This window comes from Malaya genurostris, chromosome 2, assembly GCF_030247185.1.
Source record: "Malaya genurostris strain Urasoe2022 chromosome 2, Malgen_1.1, whole genome shotgun sequence".
In the NCBI taxonomy this organism is placed as follows: Eukaryota; Metazoa; Arthropoda; class Insecta; order Diptera; family Culicidae; genus Malaya; species Malaya genurostris.
The window spans coordinates 117,185,748-117,199,682 of NC_080571.1; the positions used below are offsets into that span (position 1 = coordinate 117,185,748).

General features: G+C 36.7%; 1 protein-coding gene across 3 annotated transcripts in view; it reads right to left on the bottom strand.

Moving 5' to 3' along the window:
* LOC131431534 (cardioacceleratory peptide receptor-like) overlaps positions 1-13,935 on the bottom strand; it is a 305,849-nt gene that overhangs the window by 40,868 nt on the left and 251,046 nt on the right. The gene's annotated exons all lie outside the window — the stretch shown is intronic.

Genomic DNA, 13,935 nt, shown 5'->3' on the forward strand with positions numbered 1-13,935 from the left:
AAAAACTAATCGAACGATATGCGTCAAAATTTGACAGAATGAGTAAAAAAGTGTTGCCAACGTTGGGAGAATAAATGTTTACCGATTGGACAAGTTACACAGTAACACATGGATCAATAAGTCCCGAGATTAACAATGGAAACAACATTTTTTTTGCAAAATTTTTTTTTATTCATCAACATAATCCCCTTTTAGGGTGATACAATGGTTCCAACGTTTTTCCAATTTTTCAATACCATGTTTATAAAAAAATTTATCTTTCGCTTCAGAATTAGCTTCAGTTTCAGCGATGACCTCCTCATTTGAGCCAAATCTTTTTCCCTGGAGCATTTTTTTAAGATCAGCAAAGAGCCAGTAGTCACTGGGGGCTAAATCTGGCGAGTATGGGAGGTAGGGAAGCAGATCAAAACCCAATTCGTTCAATTTCGCCATTGTTTTCATTGTTTTGTTCATTGCTGTTTTTGTTCCATCGAAAGCGATCGCGGCACCCACTTGGAAAAAATCTTTTTCATGCTCAATTTTTCATGAAGGATAGTAAATACACTACCATATGATATCTGTGTCATCTCAGCAATCTCACGGAGCTTCACTTTATGATCTTTCATTATAATTTTTGTCACTTCACTCACATTTTCCGGTGTAACGGCTTCCACAGGTCTACCCGAGCGTTCCGCGTCATTTGAGTCGGTACGACCACGTTTAAGCTCGGCAAACCACCGACAAATCGTTGCTTTGGATGGACAAGGGTCCAGATAACATTTTTCAATCCATTGTTTCGCTTGCACGGTGTTTTTACCCATTAAAAAACAATGTTTTATCAAAACACGAAACTCGCTTTTCTCCATTTTTTAAACAAACTACAAAACGACTTTACTCCAACCTCGATAACTCAGCTGCTTCTGGTCGGATCGACTTAAAATTTTCTCGTTTCGCGATCCGATTCTATACAGGCAGTTGAAAATTGCGATAGAATCATTTTACTATTGCCACTTATTCTAACTACACCGAAACCTCCATTTACGAACTAAACGGGGGTTCGTAAAAAGAGGTAGTTCGTAATAAAAGTTTACGTTATTTGGGATTTGGTTCGTAAAAAAGTTTACGTTATTTGGAATTTACTTCGTAAAAAAAGTTTTGTGTGATTATTGTGGAAACCGCGCATCATATGTATATTTCCGGAACGGATGTGAAGAGTAAGTGCAAGAAAATGATGTTTGGGTTCGTTTCAAAATCCAAGATGGCGGCTTCCGGTTTATTGAGATTGTCTAAAACCCCTAACAATATGGGTATCTTCGGAACGGAATTGATGAATAGATGTCGGAAAACGATGTTTGAAGTGGTTCTGAAATCCAAGATGGCGACTTCCGGTTTCTTGATATTCCTTGGAAACCCTTACAATATGGATATTTTCGGAACGGAATTGATGAGTAGATGTCAGAAAACGATGTTTGAGGTAGTTTTGAAATTCAAGATGGCGACTTCCGGTTGATACATATTCCTTGAAAACCCTTGCAATATGGGTATTTTCGGAACGGGGTTAATAAGTAGGTATCAGAAAACGATGTTTGAGGTAGTTTTGAAATTCAAGATGGCGACTTCCGGTTTGTTGATATTCCTTGAAAACTCTTGCAATATGGGTATTTTCGGAACGAGGTTAATGAGTAGATATCAGAAAACGATGTTTGAGGTAGTTTTGAAATTCAAGATGGCGACTTCCGGTTTGTTGATATTCCTTGAAAACCCTTGCAATATGGGTATTTTCGAAACGGGGTTAATGAGTAGATATCAGTAAACGATGTTTGAGGTAGTTTTGAAATTCAAGATGGCTACTTCCGGTTTGTTGATATTCCTTGAAAACCCTTACAATATGGGTATTTTTGAAGCGAGGTTAATGAGTAGATATCAGAAAACGATGTTTGAGGTGGTTCTGACATCCAATATTGTTTCATCCGGTTTCTTGATATTCCTTGAAAACCCTTACATAATGGGTATTTTAAGAACGGGATTGATGAGTAGATGTCAGAAAACAATGTTTTAGGTGGTTCTTAGTTCCAAGATGGCAACTTCCGGTTTGTTGATATTCCTTGAAAACCCTTACAATATGGGTATTTTCGGAAAGGGATTGATGATTAGTTGTCAAAACACGATGTTTGAGGTGGTTCTTGAATCCAAGATGGTTACTTCCGATTTGTTGATATTCCTTGAAACCCCTTACAAAATAGGTACTTTAGGAAAGAGATTAAAAAGTAGATGTCGGAAAATTATATTTGAGGTGGTCTTGAAATGCAAAACAGTGACTTCCGGTTGATTGTTATCTTTTGAAAGTTTTTGCCATTTTCCTTTAACTCTTTATTTCTTTAAAACACTATACCGTTCCGAAAATACCCATATTGTATGGGTTTTCAAGGAATATCAACAAACCGGAAGTCGCCATCTTGAATTTCAAAACTACCTCAAACATTATTTTCTGACATCTACTCATCAATTCCGTTCCGAAAATACCTATATTGTATGGGTTTTCAAGGAATATCAACCAACCGGAAGTCGCCATATTGGATTTCAGAACCACCTCAAACATCATTTTCGGACATCTACTCATTAACCCCGTTCCGAAAATACCCATATTGTAAGGGTTTTCGAGGAATATTAACAAACCGGAAGACGCCATCTTGAATTTCCAAACTACCTCAAACATCGTTTTCTGATATCTACTCATCAATTCCGTTCCGAAAATATACATATTGTATGGGTTTTCAAGGAATATCAACACACCGGAAGTCGCCATCTTGGATTTGAGAACCACTTCAAACATAATTATCCGACATCTTCTCATCAATTCCGTTCCGAAAATACCCATACTGCAAGGGTTTTCAAGGAATATCAACACACCGGAAGTCGCCATCTTGGATTTGAGAACCACTTCAAACATAATTTTCCGACATCTTCTCATCAATTCCGTTCCGAAAATACCAATATTGCAAGGGTTTTCAAGGAATATGAACACACCGGAAGGCGCCATCTTGGATTTGAGAACCACTTCAAACATAATTTTCCGACATCTTCTCATCAATTCCTTTCCGAAAATACCCATATTGCAAGGGTTTTCAAGGAATATCGATAAACCGGAAGTCGGCATCTTGGATTTGAGAACCACTTCAAACATAATTTTCCGACATCTTCTCATCAATTCCGTTCCGAAAATACCCATATTGCAAGGGTTTTCAAGGGATATCGATAAACCGGAAGTCGACATCTTGGATTTCAGAACCACTTCAAACATAATTTTCCGACATCTTCTCATCAATTCCGTTCCGAAAATACCCATATTGTATGGGTTTTCAAGGAATATCAATCAACCGGAAGTCGCCATCTTGGATTTCCAAAATACCTCAAACATCATTTTCCAGAATCTACTCTTTAAACCCGTTCCAAAAATACCTATATTGTAGTAGTTTCCATGGAGTCGGAAATCGCTTTCGATGAATGACAAAACCTCTTTTTACGAAGTAGGTTCGTAAAAAAAGTTTACGTTATTTGGGATTTGGTTCGTAAAAAGAGGTACGTAAAAAGAGGTAACGTATAAAAAGTGTTCGTAAACGGAGGTTTGGGTGTATTTGCATATAATCTTTGTATAAGTTGTGTCTATGAAAATGTATGTGAATGCTCCACACAAGGGTTTTGAAATATTGCAACCTAGTATGAGAATCATCAAGTCGAATCATCGATTCGATTTTCTGCGATAATTGTCAACTTGCGATTCTCTCTTGGTAAATTCCACACAGCGGCGATCATTATCAGACTGCAATTTTTTAAAGGGCTGAGAAATACTCAGAGTATGAAGTGGAGCGAAGGAATGTAGAAAAATTCTCTCGCGGTTCATGCATTGAGAGACTCGAGTTCTTGTAGCATCTTCTACCGGATTGAAAATGTTATATACAATATAGATAGCAATATAGCAGCTTCTGTGAAATTTTCGGCAATCACCAACACTGTCGATAATCGCAAGCTACAAATTTTGCAAGTCGGAAATTAATATGACATTAATTTCAAAAACTTACTTGTCAAAACCGTCTCAAAAAGACAAATGGGATAGCGAAACCGAATTTTAGAATTGTAAAATATGAATTATTGATACCCACTCGCCAAGCGTGGGCAAAAAAAAATCTGTAATTCCTTCAAAAAATCATGAGAAATGGTAAAGTATTACTCACTAATATACTGATATGCACTTCACAAACTATATATTTTCAGTTAACATTTTACAGAACAGTTGTAGTTCTATATAAAAAAGATCTTATTGAATAATATTCGATTCATTAAAAAAATTAATTAGGTGAAGTATTGCAATCATGCGCTGACAAATATTATGAATTTTGCTGGAGACATAATTCTATAAACGATGTAATTCATAAAACTGAACTTGTCAAATGATGCAATTTTCCATTCATACCGAATTTTACAGTCTACCAAGTGCCGTTGTTTGGATTTATATGAATCAATTATTCATCAAGCAGATATGTGTTTATGTGGCTCAGTCGACTAACTGGTGGGCTTCTGGATCTAATACTTCTCGGTTCAAGCCGCGCTATTGCAATCGATCTTTGTTTTTTTATTATGAACAGTATGTATGTTTTTTTATTTTTATTGTATTTTATCGTGCCGTTGAACAACATGCACAATGGTTCATAAGCATATATAGTTAGTGTCTGTTTTGATAGCGAACAAAACATGTCGTAAGTTCACTGCACTCAACCACTGAAAAACTGAAAATATTCCGAATTTCTATGTATCGGTTTTGCCCGATACGCTTTGTGCGATGATTCGTTGGCTGGAGCTTTGCGCTTCTTATTTTGACACTGAATTTAACCTTAATGCTTGTTCATACCAAACGTATGAGAAAACTTTAATTTTGAGTTATTTTCGAAAATTTCATACTAGTGAAAATTCTATCATAAATTGCTGATAATATTTTCAATGATATGGATAAAAAAATATGTTACTGCGTGAAATACAACGAGAGATATTCGCGATTGAGTTCTATCCATTCGTGTGCAAGGTGAATTTTGAAAAAGCACCCCATAATAAAGTAAGTCGTATTCACGACAAAAAATGAAAATCACAAGTGACACAATTCATAAGAACGCACATTCATACCAGAGGCTACCTAATTTTGGGTCAAAGCAGAATTTATTCTTTTACCTTCTTTATTTTGAGAATGTAATATTCATAATATTGAACTCAATTTTAAGTGTAATTTGTTCAATCACTGAATTTTACAAGATTGATTTCAATATGTCTTAAACATACCTCATATTTCAAGCAAGTGAGCAAATTTACCTGTTTAGGCACATGAAAATATATCGCAATGCATTAATGAGCAAGACTCTTTGCAAGCGTATGAGTAATGTAAACAATGTGTGCGGAAAAACAAATTCCGGCGCTTCTTTTCCTGATTTTACTCTATTAATCTTCCATATGGTTAAAAAATAAACCAATCGGTTCATACTGCTTAAAATTGCAATTCAAGAAAAGCGAAAACCTTAGTCAAAAACTCTTACGTTTTCCTTAAAACTGCTCGAGAAAAATTATTCCAGTTTCAGCTTACTTCCACTGACACATTTGATAAGCAACAAATACATTCCTATATGGATTTCCTCTTGAAGAAATTATTACGATATAAAGTTTTACGTACCTTCTATAAGTAAACCCGAAAAATATAAACCTTTAATTTAACACATGAAAGGCAATTCCATGTTGTCGTAAAACTATTTATTTTTCCGGAAATTGCTTTTGTAACAGAAAATATTTAGTTTTGTTTATTTTGTGTAGCGCAATCTAATACAAATGCATTGAAGCAGTGTTGCTAACTTTTTTTTATTAAAGAATTAAAATCTGCATTCAAAAAATGTAAGCAATTTTCCTTCAAACGTTGGTTGAAAATTAATCAAAACTGATATTTCATCCAAAATGTTAGGCTTAACATTCATTTGAGAATAAATTAATGTTAAAAACAGATTGTTTGAAACTCAATCGTGCAAGCCACTTTGATAAACTCGTTGCACTGCATATATGAATACATAGATCTATGACATACGTACCAAATAAAATGTACGTAATACACAAATTACCAACACAAGTTAACTTGGTTTACTCTTGATCCTTAAACACGAGTTCGATCAACTGTAAAAAATGATTTACTATTATCGCTCGAATATGTCGATCTCAGAAAACATAAATTAATGCTTCCGATGTTTTTCTATTCGGATGTCTTTTTGAGGCAAATCAAAAACCGATTATGCATTTCATTGTTTGGTAACAACATCAAACTCAGAAAAAGTTTTGTTATCAATCCGAGAAGTTTTATATATTATGCAGATTTCAATTTGGTTCTGCAAAAAAATTGGTTTCAATTTGGTTCGCGAAAAAACGAATATGAACTAAATGAACTGTTCCATTTTTGAATTTCTGTTCAACGACAGCTATTTACCCTAGATTATAAAGTTGTAAAACACAAGTCTGGAATGCATATCAAGCCTCATTCGGGTCAATCTTTTCAAACGACAGATATTATGGAAGATTGATTCCATTTTAAAATCAGCGGATGTGTTCATAATGAGAAGTCTATTAAAATTAATTGATTCGTTAGACTGTAGAAAGATGAAAATCAACATTTCTCATAACACATGTAGGCTCCTGCTCTTCGTCCGTACCAGTAAACAATGAATTAGAGAAATGGTTGCCCTAATTCCACATTGCTTTCACATAGCTGAAGAACAGCTGACGCAAGAAATAGGATTTTGTTATGCTCGTTATGTTTTTCTGTGCCCAGAACTGAAAGCGGCAATTACCGACGATGAACTATCATGCGCTAAATCGGTAAACGCACCTCGGTAAACCCTTAATCAATTGACACTTATGAATAATTAAACGAATCAAAATACCTGTACGTTTATGTGCGACATCGACAGTATCGAAAATGGCAATTTACGCTAATCAGACACAACCCAAATGTGGAAAATATCAGTCACCAATGCCGCTCGGCAATGTTGGCACGCGCCATTTTTCGCCACACCTGGAATCGGCCGTAGCGAGCCCAGGGATGTCCAGCTTGTTTAGTGCTTCCGTCGGCATGTACTTGCGATGCCAACTTTTCGAACAACCCAAGGCCCATCAATTAATTGGCAATAAATATACAATTTAGAGCTCCATGTTTACTTGGAGCGAAAATCAATGTTTGTGTCACGGGAGACTTCAAATGGCCACCGGAGTGATTAAATTTAGTAATGCGTTTCGTCTTTTCACCGTTGGTAATAAACTGCAGCAGTACTTATGGCCATATTTTTCTGCCAACGGTAGGCAATTTTCCACTGCGTTTTACGCCCAAAACGGAAAGCGAGAAAAACATACTTTTATATTTCATGGAAGTTCATAGCAACTCAGTGAAGCAACATCTTGATCTGAAGAGAAACTACGACCGTTGACGATGGCGATATTTGGTTTGCTCGGGTGCATTGAGATGAAATAAATCACGCCGTTTTGAATGATACACTCTATCACACTGACAACCTACGATGGATAATAAATTTATCTTGTGTCATCACGCATAGTAGCGCTTTTGGATGATGTTTCGAAATTGTTTTCTTGAGATAACAGTCCCGCTCTTTTTGTGGTCGACGTTGTATGAAAATAATGAAACATTACGCTACCATATTGATCTCAGCAAGGAAATAAGAAAAAAACATCGAAATGATGATAACTTCTTTTTATTTGATGGATAAAAAATGGATGAAATTTTGTTCAATATTTCCATGTGCAAAAGTTTCATTATATTTGTAGTCTAGTGGTTGTCAAAATGGCTCCCAAGTATAGGAACAAAAGCTTTAACAAAAAATGTTGCGCGCGCTCAGCAAAAAATGTTGCTCAGACAAAAAATGTTGTCGTGACAGGCGATCTGTAGATGTGGTAAATTTAGCTAGCCGCACAGAACAACTGACACCATCAATCAGATATATAAACAAGAATGAAGAAGCTTGTTGCATTTTCCCACGAAGGTCTGATCAGGTACGGACGACGTTGAGATGGGTAGTGTTGAGTCCAAGATGCGGGCGCTTACGTAGAAGGGGTGGTTGAGAAACTCAATCTTGCATAACATAGCTAATATGTGTTTATTTATTCCCTAAGAGTTTCAAAACTATTCCACTTATAATTTTGTTTGGTGGTCATTTTTGTCTATGGCATTTTTTTCGAGTACACCGAAACCTCCATTTACGAACTAAACGGGGGTTCGTAAAAAGAGGTAGTTCGTAAAAAAAGTTTACGTTATTTGGGATTTGGTTCGTAAAAAAAGTTTACGTTATTTGGGATTTGGTTCGTAAAAAAAGTTTACGTTATTTGGGATTTGGTTCGTAAAAAAAGTTTTGTGTAATTATTGTGGAAACCGCGCATCATATGTTTATTTTCGGAAAGGATGTGAAGAGTAAGTGCAAGAAAATGATGTTTGGGTTCGTTTCAAAATCCAAGATGGCGGCTTCCGGTTTATTGAGATTGCCTAAAACCCCTAACAATATGGGTATCTTCGGAACGGAATTGATGAGTAGATGTCGGAAAACGATGTTTGAAGTGGTTCTGAAATTCAAGATAGCGACTTCCGGTTTGTTGATATTCCTTGAAAACCCTTGCAATATGGATATTTTCGGAACGGAATTGATGAGTAGATGTCAGAAAACGATGTTTGAGGTAGTTTTGAAATTCAAGATGGCGACTTCCGGTTTGTTGATATTCCTTGAAAACCCTTACAATATAAGTATTTTCGGAATGGAATTGACGAGTAGATGTCAGAAAACAATGTTTGAGGTAGTTCTGAAATCCAAGATGGCGACTTCCGGTTTGTTGATATTCCTTGAAAACCCATACAATTTGGGTATTTTCGGAACGGAATTGATGAGTAGATGTCAGAAAACGATGTTTGAGGTAGTTTTGAAATTCAAGATGGCTACTTCCGGTTTGTTGATATTCCTTGAAAACCCTTACAATATGGGTATTTTTGAAACGGGGTTAATGAGTAGATGTCGGAAAATGATGTTTGAAGTGGTTCTGAAATCCAAGATGGCTACTTCCGGTTTGTTGATATTCCTTGAAAACCCTTACAATATGGATATTTTCGGAACGGAATTGATGAGTAGATGTCAGAAAACAATGTTTGAGGTGGTTCTTAGTTCCAAGATGGCAACTTCCGGTTTCTTGATATTCCTTGAAAACCCTTACAATATGAATATTTTCGGAACGGGATTGATGATTAGTTGTCAGAACACGATGTTTGAGGTGGTTTAGAAATTCAAGATGGCGACTTCCGGTTTGTTGATATTCCTTGAAAACACTTGCAATATGGGTATTTTCGGAACGGGGTTAATGAGTAGGTATCAGAAAACGATGTTTGAGGTAGTTTTGAAATTCAAGATGGCGACTTCCGGTTTGTTGATATTCCTTGAAAACACTTGCAATATGGGTATTTTCGGAACGGGGTTAATGAGTAGATATCAGAAAACGATTTTTGAGGTAGTTTTGAAATTCAAGATGGCGACGGTTTGTTGATATTCCTTGAAAACCCTTGCATTATGGGTATTTTCGGAACGGGGTTAATGAGTAGGTATCAGAAAACGATGTTTGAATTAGTTTTGAAATTCAAGATGGCGACTTCCGGTTTGTTGATATTCCTTGAAAACACTTGCAATATGGGTATTTTCGGAACGGGGTTAATGAGTAGATATCAGAAAACGATTTTTGAGGTAGTTTTGAAATTCAAGATGGCGACGGTTTGTTGATATTCCTTGAAAACCCTTGCATTATGGGTATTTTCGGAACGGAATTGATGAGTAGATGTCAGAAAACGATGTTTGAAGTAGTTTTGAAATTCAAGATGGCCACTTCCGGTTTGTTGATATTCCTTGAAAACCCTTACAATATGGGTATTTTTGAAGCGAGGTTAATGAGTAGATGTCGGAAAATAATGTTTGAAGTGGTTCTGAAATCCAGGATGGCTACTTCCGGTTTGTTGATATTCCTAGAAAACCCTTACAATATGGATATTTTCGGAACGGGATTGATGAGTAGTTGTCAGAAAACAATGTTTGAGGTGGTTCTTAGTTCCAAGATGGCAACTTCCGATTTGTTGATATTCCTTGAAACCCCTTACAATATGGGTACTATCGGAAAGAGATTTAAAAGTAGACGTCGGAAAATTATATTTGAGGTGGTCTTGAAATACAAAACAGTGACTTCCGGTTGATTAATATCTTTTGAAAGTTTTTGCCATTTTCCTTTAACTCTTTATTCCTTTAAAACACTATACCGTTCCGAAAATACCCATATTGTATGGGTTTTCAAGGAATATCAACAAACCGGAAGTCGCCATCTTGAATTTCAAAACTACCTCAAACATTATATTCTGACATCTACTCATCAATTCCGTTCCAAAAATACCTATATTGTAAGGGTTTTCAAGGAATATCAACAAACCGGAAGTCGCCATATTGGATTTCAGAACCTCCTCAAACATCATTTTCGGACATCTACTCATTAACTCCGTTCCGAAAATACACATATCGTAAGGGTTTTCGAGGAATATTATCAAACCGGAAGTCGCCATCTTGAATTTCAAAACTACCTCAAACATCGTTTTCTGACATCTACTCATCAATTCCGTTCCGAAAATATCCATATTGTATGGGTTTTCAAGGAATATCAACACACCGGAAGTCGCCATCTTGGATTTGAGAACCACTTCAAACATAATTTTCCGACATCTACTCATCAATTCCGTTCCGAAAATACCCATATTGCAAGGGTTTTCAAGGAATATCGATAAACCGGAAGTCGACTTCTTGGATTTCAGAACCACCTCAAACATCATTTTCCGACATCTACTCATTAACCCCGTTCCGAAAATACCCATATTGTATGGGTTTTCAAGGAATATCCACAAACCGGAAGTCGCCATCTTGGATTCCAAAACCACTTCAAACATAATTTTCCGACATCTGCTCATTAACCCCGTTTCGAAAATACCCTAATTGTAAGGGTTTTCAAGGAATATTAGCAAATCGGAAGTCGCCATCTTGAATTTCAAAACTACCTCAAACATCGTTTTCTGACATCTACTCATCAATTCCGTTCCGAAAATATCCATATTGTATGGGTTTTCAAGGAATATCAACACACCGGAAGTCGCCATCTTGGATTTGAGAACCACCTCAAACATCATTTTCCGACATCTACTCATTAACCCCGTTCCGAAAATACCCATATTGTATGGGTTTTCAAGGAATATCCACAAACCGGAAGTCGCCATCTTGGATTCCAGAACCACTTCAAACATAATTTTCCGACATCTACTCATTAACAACGTTTCGAAAATACCCATATTGTAAGGGTTTTCAAGGAATATCGATGAACCGGAAGTCGACATCTTGGATTTCAGAACCACCTCAAACATCATTTTCCGACATCTACTCAATAACCCCGTTCCGGAAATATCCATAATATATAGGTTTTCAAAGAATATCAACAAACCGGAAGTCGCCATCTTGAATTTCAAAACTACCTCAAACATCGTTTTCTGACATCTACTCATCAATTCCGTTCCGAAAATACCCATATTGTATGGGTTTTCAAGGAATATCAATCAACCGGAAGTCGCCATCTTGGATTTCCAAAATACCTCAAACATCATTTTCCGGAATCTACTCTTCAAACCCGTTCCAAAAATACCAATATTGTAGTAGTTTCCATGGAGTCAGAAATCACTTTCGATGAATGACAAAACCTCTTTTTACGAAGTAGGTTCGTAAAAAAAGTTTACGTTATTTGGGATTTGGTTCGTAAAAAAAGTTTACGTTATTTGGGATTTGGTTCGTAAAAAGAGGTACGTAAAAAGAGGTTACGTATAAAAAGTGTTCGTAAACGGAGGTTTGGGTGTACAGCCCTTATTCCATACTACCCACAAATGATCTGCTTTTCAAAGTAGTTCAAAAATATCCCGGCAATCGCGGAAATATCCTTTACTTTTCTTTACGTTTCGTCTTAGAATCATCAGTGCAGAGCAGTTCAAAGTGAACTGTTTAGTGCAAACTTAAACAGTTCAACTAGAGCCGCTAAACAGACGTCAAGTTAATGCTATTTGCAAAACACTTTTCAATTGGTACCGAAGTACCGTGACTTTGCTGAGCACAAACTTGCAAATCGGAAATAAATATAATCAGTTTAGTGAAGGTTTACAATCTGATAGATTCTAATCGGAAAATTTCCGCATATTTTTCTATACTCTTTTAAAGTGGAACACATTTTTGTTTTCTATATAGGGGTGCAAATTAGAAACTCAAGAAAAATACACCTAGAAATGTGGTCAGGTTTTGAACAATTACAGCTCAGTCAATTTTGTATCAATTATTAATATTATGTCACCATTTGATTGGAAATATTTCTACGTAGTGATTTAAATGTTCATAGTCATGTATTTTTAATTGTAAATCATTGAAATGTTGAGTAATAGCTAGCAGTGTCGCAAAAAATCTCCGGCATACCGGATTTCCCTGCAATAGTCGTTTTTCCTGTAACACGGCTCAGTTGGCGGCGCACACCTTCTTCGTCCATCGTTTCAGCTATCTTATTCCACCAGGTCGTCATCTGATTGATGTCTTTGACAACGTTTCCCTTTGCCTCGAGTCTCCTCTTCATGATTGCCCAGTATTTCTCAATAGGGCGGATCTGGGGGCAGTTGAGTGGGTTAAGGTTTTTCGGAACAAACTGGACCACTTTCTCTGCATACCATTCTTAAACGGCTTTGCTGTAATGACAGCTTGCCAAATCTGGCCAAAACATTACAGGATGGTCGTGGGATCGAATGAACGGCAAAATTAGTTTTTTTGAGACACTCTTTTTGGTATAGTTCCGATGTCATTGTCTTATTTGTAACGAAAACTTTCGTTTTTTTGCCGCAGCTGCAAATGCCCGGCCAAATCATAAATTTTCTTGCAAATTTGTCGGCAAAAACAAATTTAAATTTGGCTGGAACATCCCCCCGAGCCGTTGCCAAGTAAAATTTTTGACCTGGGATTTGACCGAAGTCAGCCTTGACACAGGTTTCATCGTCCATCAGCTCGATACGACTTGATTCCTTCCCGGAGTCGAGTTCTCCTCACGGTACTATGGGCAGCACCGAATTTTCTGGCCAAATCACGGTCCGACAGATTAGGATTCCTCTTAATCGTCTTCAAAATCTTACCACGCAATTTCCGGTCGTCAGTTCGACTCCGACGATCGGCTTGAGGCTTCCGAATCGTCGTCAATGTTTCCTTACACCGTTTGATAACGCGTCATACGGTATTTCTGGGCAAATTCAGCTGTTTAGCTAGCCTAAATGCAGACCACAATGGATTTTCCAAATAACTGTGCATAATTTTTTTCCTTCTGTCGGCTTCCATGTTGATTGTTTACAGAGTACAGTCGATTTTCGGAATGTCAAAAATCATACGTGAAGCTGACAAAATTCCCGACACGTGGGCGACAAGAGCTTCCAAATCCGTCCACCAGGAGCGCCACAATATGAGCAAAAGTTTGTTCCAATTCTAAATGAAGCAAGCTTTAAAGGTAGGTTGTTGCTAGACAGCAAGACAAAAAGTGTCATTAAACGATTTGAAACTTTAATTGGTATGCTTTGATCTTGTGTCATGCAAGATTGGATGAAATCCCATGTTATGTCGTTTCGCCTGAGAAATTGACAACTTCCCCAGGGTAAATTTTGAGTGTATAAGATTAATTTCTAATTTATATAAGATGAACTCGATTAATAATGAAAAATAGTTTATCGCTTCAACCGAAATCGCAGAATGGTAGTAATGGTAGAGAAACGCTATAAAACTAACTGCTTGCATACAAATC